Source organism: Schistocerca serialis, chromosome 3 (assembly GCF_023864345.2).
Source record: "Schistocerca serialis cubense isolate TAMUIC-IGC-003099 chromosome 3, iqSchSeri2.2, whole genome shotgun sequence".
Lineage (NCBI taxonomy): Eukaryota > Metazoa > Arthropoda > Insecta > Orthoptera > Acrididae > Schistocerca > Schistocerca serialis.
In genome coordinates, this window is record NC_064640.1 from 17,345,603 (window position 1) to 17,371,444 (window position 25,842).

General features: G+C 42.2%; 1 protein-coding gene across 1 annotated transcript in view; it reads left to right on the plus strand.

Moving 5' to 3' along the window:
* Positions 1 to 18,033: 18,033 nt before the first annotated feature.
* Positions 18,034 to 25,842, plus strand: part of LOC126471520 (homeobox protein engrailed-like ceh-16) — a 164,534-nt gene continuing 156,725 nt past the window's right edge. Inside the window, exon 1 of the mRNA XM_050099743.1 lies at positions 18,034 to 18,082. The gene's annotated coding sequence lies outside the window, so the exon portion shown is untranslated. The remainder of the gene's footprint in view (positions 18,083 to 25,842) is intronic.

A 25,842-nucleotide genomic window follows, 5' to 3' on the forward strand; every position in this document is an offset into this window, starting at 1 on the left:
CGTTAGACGTTCGTAAAAGCGTCTATAATGCATGCGTCGGCGGACAAAACTTAGTAGAAATTCGTGCATCTATAAAAAGATCCGTGCTCGAAATACAAAAAACCCTGCACCGACATACGTTACCGAAAGATTTGGCCGAGAAAATTTTGGTCGTACGTAAAATCACTAAGCGGGGCGATGGCTTTCATTCAGCCACTCGCCGGCCAGTCTGGTGTGACAATAGATGACAGCAAAAGGAAAACTGCTGTTTTAAATTTCGTGTTTAAAAAAATCATTCACACAGAAGGATCGTACAGATATATTGCCGTTCTACCGTCGATCAGTCTCCCGTATGCACGACATAGAAGTAGGTTCAAATTCGATAGTTTTGATTTTTGCAACTTATATCGATCAGGAACAACAACTTTAGACAATGGCATGTTAAATGCGAAGAGGAAACGGATGCTGTCAGAGAATCGAGGAACTGACAGACATTCTTAATGAACCTTGGTCAACCATCCAAGAGCATTTGCAGCAGATGCAACTTACTGCTTCAGCGGCACAATACAGAAGCGTTTTTTTACCGCTTGATCACTGGAGATGGAAAGCGGCTTGTCTGCGATAATCCAAAACGCATAAGGCTGTGGCTCCGCCTGAACGAATCACCATGAAGTGCAGCTAAGCCAGGTTTACACCTCAAAAAGGTTCTTTTGTGCGTTTGGTGGAGTACTTGAGGGATTGTTCATGTTGAAGTGCTGAAATCTCAAAAAAACTTTGAATAGAGACCTCTACTGTGAACACCTGAAACGACTAAAACAATCTTTAACTGGTAAGTACACAGAAATTGTCAAAAAAAGGCACTATTCTGCAGTACGATATTGAAAGACCAGTCTGCGCAAGACGAACCCTGGAAAAATGTTATGAGTCGGGGTGGGAGGTATTGTTTCACCCACCATACTCGCCCGATATTGAGCCATCGGATTTCCACTTATGCCGATCGCTACACCACTTTCTAAGTGGCAAAAAAGTTGGAAATGTGGATTATGTCCGAAATACCTTCTCCAGATAATTTGCTCAAAAACCAACTCATTTTATTTTTTATTTTATTTTTATTTATTTATTTATTTATTGTTCCGTGGGACCACATTTAGGAGAAGTCTCCATGGTCATGGAAAGAGTCAATACATGAAATTATAACACGATTGTAGAAACAGATAAAATGAAATATAAGAAACATATTCAGGCGACAAGTCGTTAGTTTAAATAAAGAAAATCAAGAAAGTAACACTGGAATTTGCTTAATTTTTTAGCTCTTCCAGGAGCTCCTCGACAGAATAGAAGGAGTGAGCCATGAGGAAACTCTTCAGTTTAGACTTGGAACTGTTTGGGCTACTGCTAAGATTTTTGAGTTCTTGTGGTAGCTTATTGAAAATGGATGCAGCAGAATACTGCACTCCTTTCTGCACAAGAGTCAAGGAAGTGCATTCCACATGCAGATTTGATTTCTGCCTAGTATTAACTGAGTGAAAGCTGCTAACTCTTGGGAATAAGCTAATATTGCTAACAACAAACGACATTAAAGAAAATACATACTGTGAGGGCAATGTCAAAATTCCCAGACTATTGAATAGGGGTCGACTAGAGGTTTTCGAACTTACACCATACATAGCTCGAACAGCCCGTTTTTGAGCCAAAAATACCCTTTTTGAATCATAAGAATTACCCCAAAAAATAATACCATATGACATAAGCGTATGAAAATATGCGAAGTATACTACTTTTCGAGTTGAAATGTCACTTATTTCAGATACTGTTCTAATGGTAAATAAAGCGGCATTTAGTTTCTGAACAAGATCCTGAACATGGGCTTTCCACAACAGCTTACTATCTATCTGTACGCCTAGGAACTTGAACTGTTCCGTCTCGCTTATAACATGCCCATTCTGTCTGATTAAAATGTCAGTTCTTGTTGAATTATGGGTTAGAAACTGTAAAAACTGAGTCTTACTGTGATTTAGCATCAAATTATTTTCCACAAGCCACGAACTTATATCATGAACTACATTATTTGATAATGTTTCAATATTACACACAAGATCCTTCACCACCAAGGTGGTGTCATCAGCAAACAGAAATATTTTTGAATCACCTGTAATACTAGAAGGCATATCATTTACATAAATAAGAAACACCAGTGGCCCCAGCACCGACCCTTGGGGAACGCCCCATTTAACAGTGCCCCATTGGGACTGAGCATCATTACCACTCTCAATATTGCGGAGGATTACCTTCTGCTTTCTGTTCTTAAAGTAGGAGGCGAACCAATTGCAAGCTACTCCCCTTACTCCATAATGTTCCAACTTCTGCAGTAATATTTTGTGGTCAACACAGTCAAAAGCCTTCGTTAAATCAAAGAAAACACCTAACGTTCGCAACCTTTTATTTAATCCGTCCAAAACCTCACAGAGAAAAGAGACTATAGCATTTTCAGTTGTTAAGCCATTTCTAAAACCAAACTGTACATTTGACAGCAAATTATGTGAATTTAAATGCTGCAGTAACCTTGTATATACAACCCTCTCGATAACTTTAGCAAACACCGATGGCATAGAAATAGGTCTATAATTGTCAACATTATCCCTGTCTCCCTTTTTATAAAGTGGCTTCACTACCGAGTACTTTAATCGGTCAGGAAACCGACCACTCCTAAAGGAAAAGTTACAGATATGGCTAAGTACTGAGCTAACATACGTGGAACAATACTTCAGTATTCTGCTAGATACCCCGTCATATCCATGAGAGTTCTTGGTCTTTAGTGATTTAATTATTAACTCAATCTCCCTCTTGTCAGTATCATGGAGGAGCATTTCAGGTAACAGTCTCGGAACACTTTTTTCTAAGAGCGCTATATGATTCCCTGTTGGGACTAGGTTTCTATTTAGTTCACCTGCTATATTCAGAAAGTGATTATTAAGTACTGTACATATATGCGACTTATCAGTAACATGGACATCCCCACTACGCACTGATTCTATATTCTCGACCTGTCTCTGCAGACCAGCCACTTCCTTTACGACTGACCATATGGTTTTAATTTTATCCTGAGACTTAGCTATTCTATCTGCATACCACATACTTTTTGCCTTCCTAATAACTTTTTTAAGCACCTTACAATACTGTTTGTAATGGGCTGCTACATTTAGATTTTGACTGTTTCTAACGTTTTGATATAATTGCCACTTTGTTCTACAAGATATTCTTATCCCTTTAGTCAGCCACCCAGGCTGCCTGTTTGTGCTAGTACCCTGTTTTGAACGTTCTAACGGAAAGCAACTTTCAAAGAGCACGAGAAAAGTCTTGAGGAAAGCATTATATTTATCGTCTACTGTATCAGCACTATAAACATCTTGCCACTCGTGTTCCTTGATAAGGTTTACAAAAGTCTGTATAGCAACTGGATCAGCTTTCCTAAAAAGTTGGTAACTATATTTAACATGTGTTGCAGCACAAAAATCTTTTAGACTTAAAATTTGTGCATCATGATCTGAAAGGTCATTCACCTTTTTGCTAACAGAATGCCCTTCTAATAATGACGAATGAACAAAAATATTATCTATGGTTGTTCTACTGTTCCCTTGCACTCTCGTTGGAAAGAATACGGTTTGCATAAGATTATATGAATTAAGGAGGTCTACCAGCATCCTTTTCCTTGCACAATCACTTATACAATTAATATTGAAGTCACCACATATAACTAACTTTTTGTATTTCCTATAAAGTGAACCAAGAACCTCCTCTGGCTTTAGCAAAAATGTTGTGAAATCGGAGTCTGGGGATCTATAAATAACAACAGTAAGAAGTTCAGCTCCACTAAATTTAACCACACCTGCACAACATTCAAACACCTTTTCAGTGCAGTACTTTGAAACATCAATTGACGCAAATGGGATACCGTTTTTCACATACATGGCTACTCCCCCACACCGCAAAGAGCTCCTAGAAAAGCTGCCAGCCAACCTGTATCCTGGTAAAGGAAGCCTCTGAATTATCTCCTTATTTAAGAAGTGTTCAGATATACCAATAATTTCAGAGTCAACATCTATAAGCAGTTCACTAACTTTATCTCTAATACCTTGTATATTTTGATGAAATATACTAATTCCCTCATTAATCGGATACCCAAGCTTTGTAGAAAGTGGTTTCTTTGTTAGAGAGACTTCCCTTAAGCAGGAATACCTATCAGCTGACTTCAATCTAAAAAAGGTACAGCTCTAACACCCACAACTACCGGAATTTTCCCATGAGTGATCCCACCACCCCCACCTATGCTGTCACCTATAAGTTTTGCCAACCTCCCCTTCCCATACCTGTTGAGGTGCAGGCCATGTCTAGTGAAACCCGTCCTACTGATAGACTCCACCGACACCACTGAAATGTGACTCATGCTTTCTGTCATCAGCGCACCCCCAAGTCTCATGTTATTACGCCGGACGGCTGTATTAAGATGAGGCCGATCGTGACGCTGAAACAGTTCCACGAAATGCACATTCGTGTTGCCAGTCTGAGTGGCTATCTTTTCCAGGTCACCATCTATGTCATACTCCCCATCCCTATCAATACTATTACCAGCCCCACCCACAATCACTACCTGATCCTCTTTAGTAAAATCCCTACATAACCCCCCTATGTTAAAAGTCACCTGAGCCAATCCTGCATTAGGCTTCACAATGCTGGTGACCTGGTACTCACTCCCCAAAACTTCCTGCAACTGCTGGCCTACACCTCTACCATGAGAACTACCTAACAGCAGAACCTTCTTCTTTCTCTTAGACTTTGCAACTGTCCTAGCCACCGTAACTGCTGAGGTCTGCTGCATACTTCCTACATCTACAGCTACTAGAGATTCCTCTCCACTAGACTCTGACAGTTGGTCATATCTATTACAAACACCAATAGTAAAACTATCTGAAAATCTCCTTCTCCTAGCAGATCTCTTGCCAACAGCCAGCTCCCATTCCCCAACCCCCTTCTCCCTCCTCATCCTATCTAGCTCCTCCTGTGCGTTTTTCAACTGCACCTGAAGGGCACAGATCTTACGCTCCTGCTCCTCTATCAACTTACTCTTGCTACATAACCTGCAGTTCCAGGAGAGGATCTCACCAGAATGCCCACTGGCTTCCCCACTGCATTCCCCCCCAGTGAAAATACTTCGAACAAGTCTCACACCGCAATCCACTACTCACGAACCTACGGCAAAGCCCACACTTCTCACTCATGGTAAAATTTTACAATTATTGAAACAAGAAAACAACTTTATCTAAGTTCCGCTACTACAATAAGAAGATGTTAAAAACTGACTACAATAATCACAAACTTGCTCTACAAGGGAAGTAACTACTATTATTGACAGTACTAATCAACAACAAATGAGAATATAACAAAATACTAACACAGCAAGAAAATCAAACGTCTAATGACAGTAACGAAATTGAAAGCAGTTCGCAAAAATTTCTTCTGAAGTTATTTCACCGGAAAACACCAAGAACACCGGTTGAAGACTACTAAAGTTCCTAAATAAACTACTATACACAATTAATTAGTACTTAGCTTTCGATGCGCCGCTATAGCTGCAACTGGTCAGCGCGGAATGTAAACACGGGTAAGAGGTTAAGTTGCTCGATACGAAACACTCACAAATATCAGGCCACAACACAAGAAATGCAGAGGTGAATGAAGAAACCACTAATAAGTCACTTAAATAGTAAATATTATCACAAAAACAGTTAAAATATATATCTGAAACCTAAAAATAGATGAAAACTTAGAGAGCGATCTCACACGCAGTCATGCGCTTATGACGTCACACGTCTAGTTCCGTAGGACTCAACTGAGAAGCAAATCTGCAAGCTCATGGAACGTGTCAGTACACGAAATTACAATATAAAAGTAATAACAGGTAAAATAAAGCGTTTATAAATCCAAAAAAGACAAGCCATAAGTTAATGTAAATTCAGTCAACAATTTAACACAGGAATCAGCTTAATTTTTCAAGATAGAACAGGAGTGACCCATGAGGAAACTCTTCAGCTTCGATTTGAAAGTACGTGGATTACTGCTAAGATTTTTGACGTCTTGTGGTATCTTATTGAAAATGGATGCAGAAGTATACCGCACACCTTTCCGCAAACGAATTAAGGAAGAGCGATCCAAATGCAGATTAACTGAGTGAAGGCTGCTAATTCTTGGGAATAAGCTTACATTGTTAACAAGAAATGACAGTAAGGAATATATATATTGAGAGGCCAATGTCAGAATATCCAGACAAGAGAACGGGGGTCGACAACAGCTTCGTGAGCTTAAACCACTTATTGACTTATTGCCCGAACCTCCCGTTTCTGCCCGCATCTCGTGGTCGTACGGTAGCGTTCTCGCTTCCCACGCCCGGGTTCCCGGGTTCGATTCCCGGCGGGGTCAGGGATTTTCTCTACCTCGTGATGGCTGGGTGTTGTGTGCTGTCCTTAGGTTAGTTAGGTTTAAGTAGTTCTAAGTTCTAGGGGACTTATGACCACAGCAGTTGAGTCCCCTAGTGCTCAGAGCCATTTGAACCTCCCGTTTCTGAGCCAAAAATGTCCTTTGAGAATTGGAAGAGTTACCCTAAAATATAATACCATACGTCATAAGGGAACGAAAATAAGCAAAGTAGACTAGTTTTTGTGTCGAATTCTCGCTTACTTCAGATACCATTCGAATTACAAAAATGGCAGCATTAAGTCTTTCAACAAAATCGTGGACGTGGGCTTTCCACGACAGTTTACTATCCATCTGAACACCTAGAAATTTTAACTGTTCAGTTTCATTAAACCTGTGCTCATTCTGTGAAATTAAAACGTCGTGTTTTGTTGATCCTGCATTCAAAATTTTCATACTAGATTTCAAAAGGACGGTGATAATGAGGGTGATTACATTATTGATTAAAAATAAGAGCTTGTTAACAATTTATCTGTTGGAATTTTAACGTAAAAACGACAAAACTTTGCCGTCCCCCTAATATGAAGACAATGCAAAAGCATGGTGCTGGGAAGACCAGGTGCGTGTAGCATATGGTCGGCGGAAAGTAAAGTGAACGTAAGTGTCAACATCGTGAAAAGTGATATGTCAGTCATAGTCACTGCCTGAGCGACGTGGTTGGTTGGTTGATGTAGGAGAGGGGACCAAACAGCGAAGTTATCGGTCCCAACGGAGTAGGGAAGGTTGGGGAAGGAAGTTCGCCGTGTCCTTTCAAAGGAACCATCCCGGCATTTGCCTGAAGCTGTTTAGGGGAATCACGGGAAACCTAAATGAGGATGGCCGGACACAGGTTTGAACCGTCGTCCTACCGACTGCGAGTCCACTGTGCTAAGCACTGCGCCACCTCGCTCGGTGGCGACGTGCCTGTATGAAATTTAACGTAATGCATGAGCGGAAGTCAGAAAGTAAAGGGACTTTTGCAATTTCTCGCCGTATGACTTGGTAATGCTGCTAGTAACCAGGCTGAAGTATTGTTGTCTGCAGCAATTCTGTGCAACGTGTCACTCCATTCCCTCGTTAGTCGTTGTATTGTAGCAGACCGTGAAAAACAGCAGCTCCATTGCTTCACCAAGGAGGAAGTGAGGGCAGTGATGGCTCTGAGCACTATGGGACTCAACTGCTGTGGTCATCAGTCCCCTAGAACTTAGAACTACTTAAACCTAACTAACCTAAGGACATCACACACACCCATGCCCGAGGCAGGATTCGAACCCGCGACCGTAGCAGCAGCGCGGCTCCGGACAGGAGCGCCTAGAACCGCACGGCCACCGCGGCCGGCGAGGGCAGTGATTCGCTTTTTGTTTGCGGAAGGTGTTAAACCTGCGGAAATCGTTCGTCGAATGCAAGCGCACTCTGGGGACGGCTGCTTATAGCGAAGCAGTATCTTCGAATGGGTAGAGCGCTTCAAACAGCGAAGAACTTATCTATATGATGAAGAAAGATCGGGTAGGCCATCGACGTCAACGACTGAGGACAATGTGGAAGTCGTTGAGGGTACGGTGGTGGAAGACACACGAATCATAGTGGGCGAAGCTGTCAATTTTCGGAAAGTGTGTGCAAGGTGGGTACCGAAAGAATTGTCAGCGCAGCATAAAGCGTAAAGGATGGGCATCCCTTGTAAACATCTGGACCGTTACCATCGCGAGGGAAATGGATTTTCATAGCAAAAAAGGAAGGAAGAAGGGGGGAAGGTTGGGTTTAACGTCCCGTCGATTATTAAAGAAAATCGTTACTGTAGACGGAGCGACGGTGCATCATCACGAACCGGAAGGTAAGGCTCCGAACATGGTTTGGAAACACCTATCTTCACCAGAAGTTAAGAAAGTTGAACGTCAGTTATTAGCTGGTAAGGTTATGCTAACACTATTCCGCGACATAGAGGGTATGATAGCCGTTCATTTCACTCCAAGAGGCGAAACTGTGAACAGGGAGAACTATTGTGACGTGTTGCGAACTAACCTGAAACCTGCAATAGGATTCAAACGTCGCAGAAAACTGTGAAAAGATAACAACAGTGCAGCAAGATAACGCTCGGCCACATTCTGCCAAACAGACGACCGAAACAAGAAAGGAGTTGGGATTCGAGTTGTTGGAACACTCGCCATATCTGGCTCCAAGCGATTTCCATATATTTTGACCACTGAAGCAAGCGTTCAGGAGAAGATGATTTGCAGCTGATGCAGAAGTCATGGATGTGGCAAAACTGGTTACAGGCGCAAACGAGAAACTTTTTTCTGACGAAATCAAAAAACTTGTGAAACGTTGGACAAAGTGCGTTGAGGTACGGGGAGATTGTGTAGAAAATGATGTATGATTCAGTTTTCTATCATTAGAATAAATACTGCTTTTCTCAAAATACTCTTTACTTTTCGACTTCCGCTCGTGAAAGGAGTAATCACGACGAGACGGTCAAGATAAAACAGAGCCAGTGCTAGGCTGCCGTGCTTGAGAATCATTCCCACAAAGGTTGGAAGTTTCCGGTTTGTTCGAAAGTTTTCTAGGGTGTACTGGAAGATTTCGGTTATTAGGAAAACCTTCGGTGCCGGCCGGAGTGGCCGTGCAGTTCTAGGCGCTACAGTTTGGAGCCGAGCGACCGCTACGATCGCAGGTTCGAATCCTGCCTCGGGCATGGATGTGTGTGATGTCCTTAGGTTAGTTAGGTTTAAGTAGTTCTAAGTTCTAGGGGACTGACGACCTCAGAAGTTAAGTCGCATAGTGTTCAGAGCCAGAGCCAAAACCTTCGGTAGCATCAGGAGAAACTGACACTGCTAGCGAAACCCATTCAGAAGACCATGAAAAATCAGTATATAAACGACGAGCGCACAGGACTAAGTCAGGTGCAGTCGCATTTGGAAATGTTGTAACAGTCATTGCCACGGAGCAGCCTGGTGGTCGGGAGCGGTACTGTAGCCGAGGCTCGGAGTCACTATGAAGAGACATTACGATGATGTTGCAGTAAACTTCGAGAAGACTGTTACACATTAAAGAGAGATCAACTGAGTTTCAGTTAAGTATCCAGCAACAGATATTATGTTGAGTTTTCTGCCTGTTAGTAGAGAACAAGCTCTGTAGAGTGTGTTTATAGTAACAACGAGTAATAGCTGATATTTTGTGTGTATCAGAATACACAGAGGAACAAGTGCCGCTTTACACTTGTATCCTAACACCTTCAGTCCCGAGCACATATTAAATGTAAAATTGGGCTACTATTGTGTTAACTGCATTGTGGTAACGATAGTTAACAATGAATGACCCTCCAAGGATGCTACTCCAGGCGGGTGTTAAATGACTGTGCGCAACGGAAAATAATAAACGCTAAAATGAAGATTTCGCCCTGTCTGACTACCCCCTGAAGCAGATCTTAGGATCTCTTGATGCTCTTTAACATATAAATTCCAACCTAAACAGAAATGAATGATTGAGGGAACTAATTATACTGAATGATAAACGTTGTAGCTGCTTATACCTTTACTGTATGTTGAAAACAATCTTTATTACATATGTCTATATTTCCTAACTAAAATTACTGATCCATTGAACAACTCTGCTCCTTTATTATGACTGCGCGATCTAATATAAATAACGTGAAATGACTGAGATCATCTATGCACCAAACACAAGAAGACACTACTTTTAAAGTTGATCTACAATGGAGTGCAACGTCAGTGGAAATAAATCCTACGCAATCACAGCTGTTTACCCTTATAGCACCCAATAAGCCAAAGCAATTAGCAATATCACCGCATGTACTGCGTCCGGTGCGTCGGAGTGATGGTTCTCGTACACGTCTGCGACGATGAAAGAACTCCAGCCACAAAATAAACTCTTTCAAAGAGTAGGACGGCTGAAGGCAGTCTTCTGACTACTATACTCTAATACTGTCTTCTCCTCTCTGTGTTCTACAGACGAGAAACGCGAACCCCCAGCCACAAGGACGGAGTTCAGATAACGTCTCAATGTAAATATAGGTAGAAGAAGCGCTCTCAAATACTGAACGCTGCGTACTCAACGACGACTTCCAGCCTGGAGGCGAAGTCCAGAATCGTATAAGTTCACCACAGTACAGTGCCTAACCGTTCTAACTATAAAATCTCGTGAGAGCGAAGTCCGTCCGTACCAACAAGAAGCTGATACTGACCGACCGTCACACACTGGAGCTCAAAACAGAAGACTGCGTCTCTCCAGCGCTGGATTCCCAGCAATGCCTGGCTCCCCATGAATCATATTCCCGAAACCACGGAGTATTATCCCACTCTACAGGTTCTTCCGAACGCCGACCAACCATATTTTAGTCTTTTGTCGTCCAGCACGGAAAGTTTGCGAGGAAAAACCTATACTCGTACAATGGTACGCTTCTGAGTAAAAATCCTTGGAGATAACCCAGCCTGCGTGGTTTCCGAGGTGCCGCTTCTTCGTTCCTCTCACCTGCGTCCAAGATTTTCAGCGTTTCCGAAGTATAAACCTTCCGGTTCGGCTACAACATCAGCCGGTCGCGATTCTATTGTGCTCCAGCGCTTAGGTGCTACGACGTCCGCTTTGCTATTTACTGTGTTTAAGCAGGACCAACACACCTGTGTGGACCTTCCACCCAGGGCTTCAGTTCCGCCAGCCGTTTCATTTCCACTGGCGTTCCAACCTCTACTAGTGTAGGCAGTCATTCGTTACGCCGTTTTTATAATAAAGACACCCCGTCACCTTTCATGCAATAAGCGTTAACAATTATTTACAAGATGTACATGACAATGTCAGTCTCCTTTATATATTCGTATATACGATGTACAGCCTATCACATGATACCTAATTATAGTTGTAGACCACGGCAAAGTATGTGGATAAGTGCTTGTAAGAAGCGAAATTATAGCCACCCTAGAACCCTTAAAAGGTTCCTTGAAACTATAGCGATTTTTTCATACATGGTATCAGTTTGATACTTGAGGACTAAATCAGGAGAAGTATACACACAACTTCGCAGCTTCTTATTGCTTTATTACAATAAAGTCATATAAATTACACATATTCCACATATTTGCTGTAGATTTTAAGATAGGTCAAAATACACACTTGATGTCAAAACTTTCAATAATTGTAAGTAATCAGTTCGAAATACTTAAACAAAATTACCATAGCAAAATTTTTAAAAGCATTTTTGCTATTCCTGAATTACCACATGGATCGGTATTAACATTACTTCACCTAATTTAATTCTATTTTTTCTGGAATCTGTAAAGTAATACCAGCAGGTTGTGAAGCAAAGGAAGGCTTTACACTGCTCACACCGTACAAAGGTGCAGGTTTCTTTCCGGAATTTTGAATGTTTTGCTGAACATGCATGTCAAGTCCGGTAAGCTGGCTAAGAGAAAAGTACAATCCCGCTTCTACTGACAAAGTTGGCAGTGAGTGCCGAGGTATCATATATCATACCCAAAAGTTTAAAATTTATAAATCAATTACAACATTAATTTATAGTTAGCTATTAACTGAGTAATGTCTGCATAGCTGTAATAAGTTATTAAACCATGTGAAAAGAGCAGTAACTAGATAAAAGATATGCCTTTACTTTTATTTCGCCGAAACATGCTGTGCAATTGCAGAATCTGAAGTTTGCAATCAATACTGACATCTCCTGGTTCTCGGCAGAAGGATGAACAACTGAGCTATGCGTGTGTGATGTGTATCGTGCATGATACCACAGGCCAGAAAAAGTTCTGATGCATACGCAGCCAAAAAAAAGTAAAAAAAAATGGTTCAAATGGCTCTGAGCACTATGGGACTTAACTTCTGAGGTCATCAGTCCCCTAGAACTTAGAATCACTTAAACCTAACTAACCTAAGGACATCACACACATCCATGCCTGAGGCAGGATTCGAACCTGCGACCGTAGCGGTCGCTCGGTAAAATAAAGTAAAACTTGGAGGTATCACATATGATAACTCCGGACTGAAGAGGTTAATGTGAATAAGCTGTCTAATTGCGTGCGTCACAACGAGTGATAATTAGTATTTTCTGTGTGTCAGAATACAGGAAGGAATGAATGCTGTCTCGCACTTGTCCCCTATTGCGGTTAGAGAATTATTTGTGTTTTGTGGGAACGAGTTACAAGCAGAGCAGTAATCTCTGATAGTGAAAGGTTGAACTCCGGAACCGTGAGTTGCTGGAAGGGACAACCGCATGCCAAGGTAGGATATAATTCTTGATGTGTAAGGGTATATAGCCACTATGACACCTTTCCGAGTAAGGCTGGACTATTGTGAAAGAAAGTATTCTTAAATTGAATCCTTAAGCGTTTGCACTTCTTACAAAGCCATGAGCTTCTCCTCTCCGTACCAAAATCACCTGCGCTAAGCAGTCTAAGAGGCTTTCTTCCACCTATTCTGTTAGAGATAACTTAGCAGACGACAGTATCGTCGACGTCCTGGTTGCGCCTTGGCCTGCGGCAGCATATAGACAGTCAGCCCCGTCGCTCCATTTGCGAGTGGAACAGGAAAGAGAATGGCCTGTAGTGCTACTAGTATCCCCTTGTACGCGCCGTGTGGTAGCTTGTGGATATATTGCAGCGATAGCACAAGGGATTCGAAATACACTGAAGTGCCACGTCACCTTACCTTGGTTATAATTAAAGCGCAACTACTCACAGGAATCCTGTGTGGGCTGTAATTATCGTAACTTGGTAGATATGCTAATGCATTAATGGGAAACCGACTTCCGTTGGAAAAATTAGTTCCAATTTGTCGACGAGAAGCTGCATCCGTAATCAGGTGATTCTGCAGGCCATGCATCCAGATAATCTCTGGAGATAACACGTTCGTGGAAGGATGCATTAAGCAAATCTTTCGCTGGGCGAGCGACATGAGATTGTTGCCTTATCTTGCATGGAAACAGTGGGATTCCACAGAGCTGCGCTATTCCAAAGCAGGGATCACATTCTGTACAAGGTGGTCTCGATAATGTGCAGACGTCACGGTACACCTGACAAGCCCTCTTCAAACAAGGGCGATCGAGAACAAAGATGCTTCCGAATCCACACCACGCAGTCACATGCAGTGACTCTTCGTGCACAACACGCGGTTTTACAGTACCCCGTATTTTGCAGTTCTGTGTATTCGCTGCATCCGTAGAGTAAAATGTGCTCGTCACTCCACAGAATATCATAGAATATTGTCCGCCCAGATGTCATCAACTTCAATCCGTGCCAGGAACCGAAGAGCAAATACAGAAGTTTGCTGTGGATCACGAAGTCTCAGTCTGGATCTTGTACTGGTACCAGTGTAATGTAGACCTCAAAACTTTCCGTACTGTGACCATGGGATGGACACTGCACTGCTCGCGACACATGTTGAATGGTCAGTTACAGCAACACCTACCCCCAGTAACCTTGTCGATAACTTCCACCAGGATACTAAACACCTTTTTCCAAAGCTGTTTCACAGAGGAAGACCGCACTGCAGTTCCTTCTCTAAATCCTCGCACAAACGAAAAAATGGCTGACATCGAAATAAGTGTCCAAGGAATAGAAAAGCAACTGGAATCACTCAACAGAGGAAAGTCCACTGGACCTGACAGGATACCAATTCTATTCTACACAGAGTACGCGAAAGAACTTGCCCCCCCCCCCCCCCCCCTTCTAACAGCCGTGTACCGCAAGTCTCTAGAGGAACGGAAGGTTCCAAATGATTGGAAAAGAGCACAGGTAGTCCCAGTCTTCAAGAAGGGTCGTCGAGCAGATGCGCAAAACGATAGACCTATATCTCTGACGTCGATCTGTTGTAGAATTTTAGAACATGTTTTTTGCTGGAGTATCATGTTGTTTTTGGAAACCCAGAATCTGCTATGTAGGAATCAACATGGATTCCGGAAACAGCGATCGTGTGAGACCCAACTCGCTTTATTTGTTCATCAGACCCAGAAAATATTAGATACAGGCTCCCAGGTAGATGCTATTTTTCTTGACTTCCGGAAGGCGTTCGATACAGTTCCGCACTGTCGCCTGATAAACAAAGTAAGAGCCTACGGAATATCAGACCAGCTGTGTGGCTGGATTGAAGAGTTTTTAGCAAACAGAACACAGCATGTTGTTATCAATGGAGAGACGTCTACAGACGTTAAAGTAACCTCTGGCGTGCCACAGGGGAGTGTTACGGGACCAATGCTTTTCACAATATATGTAAATGACCTAGTAGATAGTGTCGGAAGTTCCATGCGGCTTTTCATGGATGATGCTGTAGTATACAGAGAAGTTGCAGCATTAGAAAATTGTAGCGAAATGCAGGAAGATCTGCAGCGGATAGGCACTTGGTGCAGGGAGTGGCAACTGACCCTTAACGTAGACAAATGTAATGTATTGCGAATACATAGAAAGAAGGATCCTTTATTGTATGATTATATGATAGCGGAACAAACACTGGTAGCAGTTACTTTTGTAAAATATCTGGGAGTATGCGTGCGGAACGATTTGAAGTGGAATGATCATATAAAATTAATTGTTGGTAAGGCGGGTACCAGGTTGAGATTCATTGGGAGAGTCTTTAGAAAATGTAGTCCATCAACAAAGGAGGTGGCTTACAAAACACTCGTTCGACCTATACTTGAGCATTGCTCATCAGTGTTGGATCCGTACCAGATCGGGTTGACGGAGGAGATAGAGAAGATCCAAAGAAGAGCGGCGCGTTTCGTCACAGGGTTATTTGGTAACCGTGATAGCGTTACGGAGATGTTTAACAAACTCAAGTGGCAGACTCTGCAAGAGAGGCGCTCTGCATCGCGGTGTAGCTTGCTCGCCAGGTTTCGAGAGGGTGCGTTTCTGGATGAGGTATCGAATATATTGCTTCCCCCTACTTATACCTCCCGAGGAGATCACGAATGTAAAATTAGAGAGATTAGAGCGCGCACGGAGGCTTTCAGACAGTCGTTCTTCCCGCGAACCATACGCGACTGGAACAGGAAAGGGAGGTAATGACAGTGGTACGTAAAGTGTCCTCCGCCACACACCGTTGGGTGGCTTGCGGAGTATAAATGTAGATGTAGATGTAGATAGGACGCCGTCTTCTTCCAGGTGTCTCACGAAGCACATCCGTGTTATAAAATTTCATTATCATCTTTTTCAAACAGTATAATGACATCAAACATCTCATCAGACCTTTCAGTCGGCGATATTCTCTCAACGCAACACTCTAGTTACTGCTGTGCACATAAAACAATTTCACTAACAGCGTACGGTCTCTCTCCTCGGTAGCCCTACTGTTCACTTGCGTATTGGCTTTTCAAATGACGTTTCTTACCATCATACAAACAGTGTACAGAACCAGACTTGCCCCTGCTCGGAACTCATTTGTTTTCCAGAATAAACCGGTTCCGCATTAACGCATCAGCATATCTACCAAATTCCGTTGCCATACGATAATTACAGCCCGCAATGGACCCCCGCGAGTAGGTGCACTTTAATTATAACCATCCGGTACCTGATCCATGATTCATGCGAGCGTCTCTCGAAACTGACGTTCTTGCATTAGTCCCCTGAATACAAGAAAGGGCTAGAGGGGATGAAAATTTCTGGTTTTGACCTCTTGCAAATGGGATTAAAAATGAATTCGGTATCATAAGTAAGCTTGATATCGCGCTGTGTGATTGTGCAAAAACCACATGTTGCCTAGAATTTAGTAAGTATTTTTATTTTCAGCTACAACGTGAGACAGAGGGCAAGCCAGTTACGCGAATTTCGATTAACTGGGCGTCACGAAGTTTTGTATTTGTTTATTTATTTTTTATGGGATGGTCTGCAAAGTACATACCCACTCATATGTCACAAACACTAAAGGAGAAGTGTGCTGTCAAAAGCTTAGCGTCTCGTTTCAACACTGAGTCTTTCTCCATTGAAGACGAATACAGCAATGGGCAGCCCATAACGACAGACTTGGCAACAAACGATGCTCTGCTCCTTCTTAAACACCTGAAAATATCTGACAAAAGCCGGCCGGAGTAGCCGAGCGGTTCTAGGCGCTACAGTCTGGAACCGCGCGACCGCTACGGTCGCAGGTTCGAATCCTGCCTCGGGCATGGATGTGTGTGATGTCCTTAGGTTAGTTAGGTTTAAGTAGTCCTAAGTTCTAGGGGACTGATGGCGTCAGCAGTGAAGTCCCGTAGTGCTCAGAGCCTTTTTTTTATCCGACAAAAGTGAGAGCAAGATACTGGACATCTAACAGGAGCGTGATGGTTTAATTGTTAATAATATCATACACAGAAGGAAGCTCTCATGAAAGTGGGTGTTGACATTTTTGAACGATGAATAGAAAAAGGCGCACGTTGTGACATCTATAGCTGTTTTGGTCAATTTTTATGCTCCAAACAAATTTTTGGCTGTGTTAGAGACTGAGGAAAGAACTTGAATCCTCATTTATGACCCCGAAATCGAGCCACAGTAGGCTCTCGCGACCGAAGATGTTCCACTCCAGCAACTGGCCAAAACGTTGTGACGTCTATTTCCTGCGAAAAAGGCGGTACTGGTTTGCTCAACAACCTACCTCAAATCTGTAATATAACCGGAGAGTATTATTCCAGTCTCCTCCAGCAGCTGACAGGTAATTAAGGCGAAACGCCGTGGAAAGTTGACCAAAGCTTGCCTTAAAGTGAGAGAACAATGCACCTTCAAACATACCCAGATTTTTTGCTGTCAAATTGAAGATCCTACGATTCTATCCCCTTCCTCATCTGCCCTCCCGCTTTCGGACTACCAGCTTTTTCCTAACATGAAAAGTCGTCATTTTGGTGATGCCGAAGAAGATAAACATGCCGCTGACAGCAGGTTTGACCATCCATTTCTATTTCAATGGACTTGGAAAATTTTAACAAGAATATGAATCCAAAAAAATCGGGGTGGAGGGGGAGGGGGGGGCGGGGGCTGAATAAATAAGTACTGCCAAAGCAGAGGCTGTTCTTTCCATAAAAAGTTGGAAGCTTTTCAACACCCCCTCGTTCGGTGTCTAACGAAGTTTCTATTTTCGATCATTTTTGGAACGAAATAACATACAACGAAAGTGTGTTGTGGTTGAGCAGTTAGAGCAGTTAATACCATCTGGTGCCGAATTTGGGAGAAGACTAGTTTGATGGTGGGGGAGGGGGAGGGGGGGACTATGGGCTACGTAGCCGACGAAGGTGTCAAGGAAATCCGGCGTCGCATGTTTGTCACTTATTTTTGCCGACTCCCGTTTCTGAGAAACGATGCGCTCATTGACCCTTCACCATCTCCCGCTTTAAATTTCGCCGGAAGCGGTTGATGGCGGCTTCGAAGAAGAAGAGATCTGGTGGAAATTGCGCTGTGACAGCGGCGCCCCGAGCCTCGTGGGGATACCATGTGTTGCCCCCACCCTACCACCGGCTGACGCGCAGTGGGTGGTGACAGAGTGCTAGGCCACGCCCACCGCAAGCGCCATTGGATGACACGCCCTGCCAGCTGCCCCTCCCGCTAGGTGCTTGGCGCCACGCCGTGCGGCTTCACGCGCCAGTTCGCTGCTGTTCGTCGCCACTACATGCGCTCAGTACCACGTACGTAGCTTTCGCAGTTCTACTTTACTAACCGTCTCCTCCAATGGAAAGCGACTAGTCAGCTCGTTATATGTCAGGATACGCAGGAATGTGTCACGTAAATGTACACGTATATCCCGTATACGTCAGCGTAAATACATTTGTAAGTGCGCTACCCGTTAATATCGCTGGATTCCGTTGCTGCACCAACCAGCACAGTCTAAGCTCAAACATCGTGACGTTCCATGCCGAAACAATGCTTGCCTCAAAGAATCAACACAGATTCAGGAAAAACTGCTCGTGTGAAACACATGATAGCTTACAGAACGTAGAGGCAGGTGCGCAGTTAGATTCCGACTTCCTAGACTTCCGAAAACCATTCGACACACAGCCTATATCGTCTGCAACCAACCAGGATACGATCATACGGAATATTTTCGTTACTATGTGATTCGCTCGATGAATATTTTACTACTAGAACCCTGTATGTTGTACTGGACGGTGAATGATAAACTGAAACGAAAGTAACAACTTGTGTGCCTTAAGCAGTTGTTATTATCTCAATATACGAGTACATAACCCATTTATCAGATAAGATCAGCAGCACTATAAAATTGTTTGTTGACAGTGCTATAGTGTGAGAGAAAGTGTCGTAAGGAAATGTAAAATGATAATACCTATAACAGAGAGAAAAGACATGCTGTTTGATTCCTTGGGGTTTGACTGATACTTGTAGATGCCAAAGTTATATTGTAATATGTGTCGTTATAACTATGGTGAGTCTACATGACTGCCTGTAACGCACTGATCATAGGTGCATTGTTAGCTGCAATTTAAATGTGCAATAAAACACAGATAATATTGCGACTAGTGTTGACCTTCCTGTCCTGAAACAGAGAGAACCCAGTACTATCTGACTAAAAGATTAGTGGTGAACAACTCGACCACATCACATTGTACAAGTATCAATATTAAATGGGACAATCACGTAAAATTAGTATTGGTAAGGCGAATGAATAGCTTAAATGTGGTAGAGGGGATCTGGCAAAATGCAATGCATCTGTAAATGAAATAACGTAAAAGTTCTAGAGCACCAATAAACTTAGAATTCCTTAAAGAATAGAACATTCACGTATAAAACAGTTTCGAACGTCAGTTTACTTTACAAATGAGTTAATATATTAAACATTTTACGTTAAGTATGTAAGCGATAGAAGTTTAGAAAAGGCTTGAAATTATGTTTAAAGTTTGTTGGATATCACTAAGTGCTCTCATTATCAAATAGTGGATGAGTATACTCTGAGTAATTTGCACTTAGTTTTAAGCAAAAGTACGTTTTTACGCAGTCTGAGTGAACTACGGCTCGTACACAATATAGTTTTTCAGTTACATTCAGTGGAATACGTAGATATTGTCTGCAAAATGAGTTGCGAATAGTCAGTAATAAAGGAGTAACAACTTAAAATGTCACACCTGATGCAGAGGTTTTACTGCAGAACAGCGAAATATTATATATATAATTATTTATTTTACGCTGCCTCAAAACGTTTACACAGTTTCTAACAGTAATACGTCTCTTACCATACTGAACTTTTAAGGTAAAATTCTACATGTTAACGAGTGGATTATGAGATTATTTTAAATTTTTTAATTCGGTCAATAATTATCCTATAGGAAATACAGAAAATTAAATTTTTGTTTCCTCTGAAAGCCGTTAAATAGGCAATCTGCAATTGCGATTACACCATTGGCTGGAGTCCGTCAAGAGGCATAACAGACTAGGCAGCAATTCATTGGCGTGCTGCTAGGATCGCAGCAGAAATGCTCGGGGACCTTAAAAGGGAATACCTGGAAAAACGAGTTCTCACTAAACCGTGTTGGATACATTTAGAGAACACTACGGAGAAGACTATGCGAACATTCTGTTGCCTTTATGGTATATCTCACGTAGGGAACATGAGAATAAGACGAGAGAGATTAGGGTGCGTGCAGAGAGACAGTCGTTTTTCCCTCGCTTAACAGGCGAATCGACTGGGAGTGAAAATCAGTAATATTGCTAAGATGTATCTTCCGCCATGTACTGTACACTGGCTTGCGTAGATGTAAGTTCTGGCCTAGAACTACAAACTGCTATACGTCATTTTTCCGTTTCGTAGTACACTTGCAGGTAATAGTGAAATGCAAAGAACATACCAAGACACTTCAATAGAGACAATTAAAAATACGTTAGAAGCGATTCGTACGCAAATGTAACTCGCGCTTAGTGTGTTTAACGATCGCCGTCCGCCATACGTTAGTCCGACAAAAATTTGCAAAAAGTTAAGCTGTAATCTTCCAAAACAGATGGTCGTCTACTCTGTGTATCACATGGCCATTACATAAACCTCTGTTCGCAGATATTATAAGCAGCGATCAGAAAGCTTCCGATCGAAGGCCGTACAGTCCACAATCGATATAACAATCAGGCAAAATCGCCGTGAGCAGTCATCCCGCCGACGCACCCTGCTGCACATCCACTCATCGAGGCCTTTAAGGGACCGAAGACGTGATAATCGCATGGGGGTTGATCAGGACTAAATGGCGGCCGCTGGAGCGCTGGAGACTCTCTTATTTGATTATGCTTATCCATTACGGATATTTTAGAACCGTGACTGTATATTAATGTAAATAAATTATACACAACTGCGACCAGTCACTTTTTTCATTAATAATGCTTTATTACATTAACCGGTTTTCGAACCCTTTCAGGTTCATCTTCAGATGATTTCGGGAGAATCCGGGAAGTTACATCATTACTGGTAGTAGCATAACTACCAGTAATGATGTAACTTCCCGGATTCTCCCGAAATCATCTGAAGATGAACCTGAAAGGGTTCGAAAACCGGTTAATGTAATAAAGCATTATTAATGAAAAAAGTGACTGGTTGCAGTTGTGTATAATTTATTTACATCTCTTATTTGAGTTGGCGCAACTTCGGCATTACCGTATTTGCGAGATGGGGACGCGCGGCAGCACGCCCTTGTCGCAGTTTTTACGGACATTTGAACAGGTCTGGTGTCCTATACACATTCCTCATTCTCCGATGGATGCCTACCGGTATCTGTACTTCGGCTGCCGAGAAAAGTATAACAGCACGTTGGTTCTGTTTGGACGCAATAGCTAATAATGTCGCCATCGTTCAGGTTTTTGCATCTACCGTACGCACGCAGGAAAGACACGAATGACACACTAATCCCTTGCTTTCATGATGGTGCTTAAATACCCGCAACGGAGTCACGTTGCCGCTACAGGCTCAACTGGAAACTTTTTGATTGCCCATTACAGTAGCTAGGCCGACAAACTGGAAACAAGATCCTTTGAGTGCCAACGTGGATTTTTTCTATGGAAATAGGAGTTAGGAGCATAGAAATCCGTAGGCTTCCTTCATCTTTTGCGGGTCATGAATTATTCTCGGAAAAGTTATCACCTACGGTCACATAATGGACAAATGACATTGCACGTTTCATGGTAACCGTAGTAGATTAGTACCTAATCTTGGCAAAACAGACTGTGCAATAAAGGAAAACCCTATAATAAAATCCGTCTGCCTTTTCAATAGCGTTCTTACTGTGGCATTGGATGAGGACGTGATGGAAAGTAATGTCTCTGACATGCATGAATGTCTCTGACATGAATTCGCTAGATGGGCAAAATGACAATCATAATAATAACGTTGAACATGTTGTTGTCTCACTCTCCTTATTTCGCGCGCGCATTAGGGAATGTAGACAAGGTGTCATATGGAACTTTGACTCGGTCTCGGGAGCGTGCACGGATAGCCGAAGCTGGATCGAGTCCCGGTCCGGCACGTGTCGCTAAAACAGCTAATGTCAAACTATTCGCAATCAGCGAATAATGTTTTTTAGTAAAATTCTTAAAGCTTTTTAAGTAAAACAAACGTTTTTGACATTCTACATACTCTAGATGTCCACATATTTATTTGTCAGCATAGTCGCACTGGTGACGAACACATTTCTCCCAGCGAGAGACTAGTTTTTTGATACCGTCGCGGTAGAATGTTTGACTTGTTGACGGAGCTCGTTTTTTACCATCGTGAAATAGGGGGAAGAATGTCACGGATATGATACGTGAGTGTGGGCGGCAATCATTAAAACAAAGACGTCTTTCGTTGCTCCGAGATCTTTTCACGATATTCCACTGACAAACTTTCCCCTCCGAATCCGAAAATATCTTGTTGAACCTACCTTCACAGGGAGAAATGATCATCGCAATAAAATAAGGGAGATCAGAGCTCGCACGCAAACATTTAAGCGTTCGATTTTTCCGTGCGCTGTTCGAGAGTGGTACTGTAGAGAAATAGTTTGATGGTAGCTCGATGAACCTTCTTTCCAGCACGTAAGTGTGGATTACAGCTTAGTCATATAGATGTATATCCTGGATCACGACTTTACTTCACAAACAAATGGAGTTTTGGGTGTGTCTCAAGATGCATGCCAATGCATCACGATCTGTCTTTGCAAACAATATCAAAAATTTCAAGAAACTGTAAGAGAGAGGAATAAAATACACCACCTGTAAAGAATGACAAGAGATGAGACTAGCACAATTGACATTTGAACAGTGGTAACACACAATGCAAATGCCTCTACGAGGCAACCTGAATGTCCGAGTGGGATCAACCAAAGTTATTATTATTATTATTATTATTATTACTATTATCATTATTGTTATTTTAATGTTCTCCACTTATTGTCATTCGTCTTCTTGCTTCCCACCACAATGTTGATAAATATGCATTACAATCTCTTAATTGTATATACTCTTTTAAATGTATTTGTTCATGATCGAAGCAATCTTGTGACACACAACACGTTCTGGGGACGGCAGAACGGATATCTTATGCTGATGGGCGGCCAGACAGTCATGTCAAGCGGAATATGGCTACTGCTTGCCTTCTTGGTCCATCAGACACTGCAGAGTCTTCCATGAGCTTTTCACAAGTCTTTTCATCACATGAAATATTATTGAAGTGTTTTAATTCTCCTTTAAATGTGTTGTTAATAATGCGTTTCGCTTCAAAATACGGTATGTTAATTTTTTCAATATGTTTAATTTTTGTGTCTTTTTTGTCTAGAAAATCTTCTTTTTCATTACCGTCTAAGCCACAGTGCACAGTGAGATGGTATCCACTGAATTTCAGTTTTCTTGTTGCTCTGTCGTAGTCATTTAATTACTTCTTGGATTTCTTCAACTGAACGCCGGCCGCGGTGACCGAGCGGCTCTAGGCCCTTCCATCCGAAACCGAGCGACTACGATCGCAGGTTCGAATCCTGCCTCGGGCAGAAATCACATGTGGAGTCAACGCTTTGATGACACGATCAGCATTCAAGACAACGTGACGCCCGAGTTGAACAACATCCCAAAGAACAACTTTTCTGACCTTTTTACACGGTTGTATGAACATTATGTGGTTTTACTTTAGTGCGGGAGAGCATGTAAAACACCTGAAGCCTTAAAATCACCATGTTATAGTTTCTCTGTCCTTTTTAACCAGTTTCGAATCTCTTTTGCACTGAGGGGCTAGGACGAGTCTCGTGTTTGCGGTAGCGTTCGATTCGGAGGCGGTCGATTCGAATGCTGGCTGTAGAAGATATTTTCACCACCAGTTTTTGGTTAAAGAGGGGAGTAAAGGTGTTGAAATAAAGAATCTGATGAGTTACTTTGTCATTGTCCTAGGTGAATCCCAAAGCTATCAGCGAACTGAGAGCCTGTGATAGTGTTGACGGTGATATCTCCGACAGATGCGGACTTTGAGTCTGGCGATCTCTCCCTTGGCTCATCACCAAACAACGCAAACGACGCCTCACCATACTCACAGTGATTAGAGTCACTTGCACTGAACAGATAAACTTATGACGTGACTTTCTGACAAGGTGACTGAACAACCCTCGAAGTTCTGCAGCCGATAATTCCATTCTTTCGTCTCCAAACGAGTTTTCCGGCAGAGTGGCACGTAATATTGTTTACGGTTCATATTGTTAACTCTTCTAATAACAGATATATTGATGCAAGTATTTGTCTAACACAGTTCTGCATCTTGAAAATGTCTTGGGTATTGAGCCGGATGACGCCGTCCAACAGGTTCGATATTTCGGCAAGCCTGTAGCCTCCATGAACGCCTGAAGATGGCAAGAAGCCGGCTTGCCGAAATATCGCGCCTCTTGGGCGACGCCACGCGGCTGAATACCCGAGAAATTTTCAAAAACCTCAGATCACACACAATTCTGCATATTCGCAACTCCACTAATTTTGTGTATCGCCCCATGAAATGTGGCTCCAGAAATCGGATATCGTGGGTAGTTTTCATTCCGATGTAGTCCAAACATCGAGGAACCAAGTCTGAACTTTACACCTGAAAAATACAACCAGCGAAATAGCCGAAAAATCGTGTGCAAAAATGAAAACTTGTAAATAATGACGGCTCTACCAGCTGTAAATGATTACACTATCACACCAAAATTTAATTTGTATTGCACTAACTGAACTGGAAATCAGATGCGTGTTTCGCTTTCTGTCAAAAAAATCTTGCAGAAGTTTCTCGAAACTAACGTAGACTTAGTATTTCAAAATAGTATTAGTTTGGAACAGCCGCCATTACTTCGTGTCACACGATTTCTCTCCTGGCCAGTTTCTACAGCCGAATAGTTAGTAAGCGTCCTACCGAACAACGAAAGATTTATCACTTTCCATCTGACGCTGACACTCGGTTCATCAAAAAATATCGTCCTTAGATTCGTTGTATACGAAATGGTAACTTTGCATTCTTGTAGTAACAAGATCATATCTAGGCATATTTATTCATTAGTTATCGTCTTTTCATATTTTTGTTACATTTGCGTCCACACGCTGCAAGCCAACTTAACCGTGAGTAGCGTAGGGTAGCTCTGGTACCACAATCATAACTCTGCTGCCGCATATTCAACAAGCACAGATATTTCTCCTTGCTGAGGATACAAATGTTATAATGAGGTCTAATGGAGGAACTACAAACAAACGGACTGCCACTAATATTAAGATACAATGCAGTACATAAAGTTCGTTATTTTTTTTTAAATGGCTGCGCTGTTGGAAATAAAGCACTAGAGAATATCAATAAATGAAACAGAATGTTATAGATTTTCAGGTGTTTATATCGATAACAGCCTGAACAAAAAATATCATGGTACAAGTCCAAAGCGTCTCATCAGCCCAAATTTCATGTTTCGGAGACCAGCAGACTTAGGAGCTGAAAATGTCAAAAACTTGATTTACTTTTCTTGTTTTCATTCATTAATGGCATCACTTTCTAGGGCAACTCTAGTTTGAGAAAGAAAGAGTTCGTTGCCCATTGCAGTAAAGATAATATATTGTGCCCACTCTCGAACTTGCGGTAGACAGTTCTTTAAACAGTTAGGCGTACTAACAAGCTCACATACTTGTACTGCCTTATGTCTGTTAACAAAAAATTGCAGTTCAAAAACAGAAACGTTCATAAATATAATACTGTAAGGAACAATGAGTTACACTATCTTTCATTCAGTGGTAATGTGGCACAGAGAGATATGCAACCATAAAAATCTTTGACCACTTACCCCGTGATGTGAAGAATCTAATAGATTACATAGTTAATTTTGAACAAAAGCTGAAATAATATCTATTTGACAGTTCTTTCTGCTCTATTGCACAGTTTGTTATGAAGAATGCTATAATGTGTGTGTGTGTGTGTGTGTGTGTGTGTCTG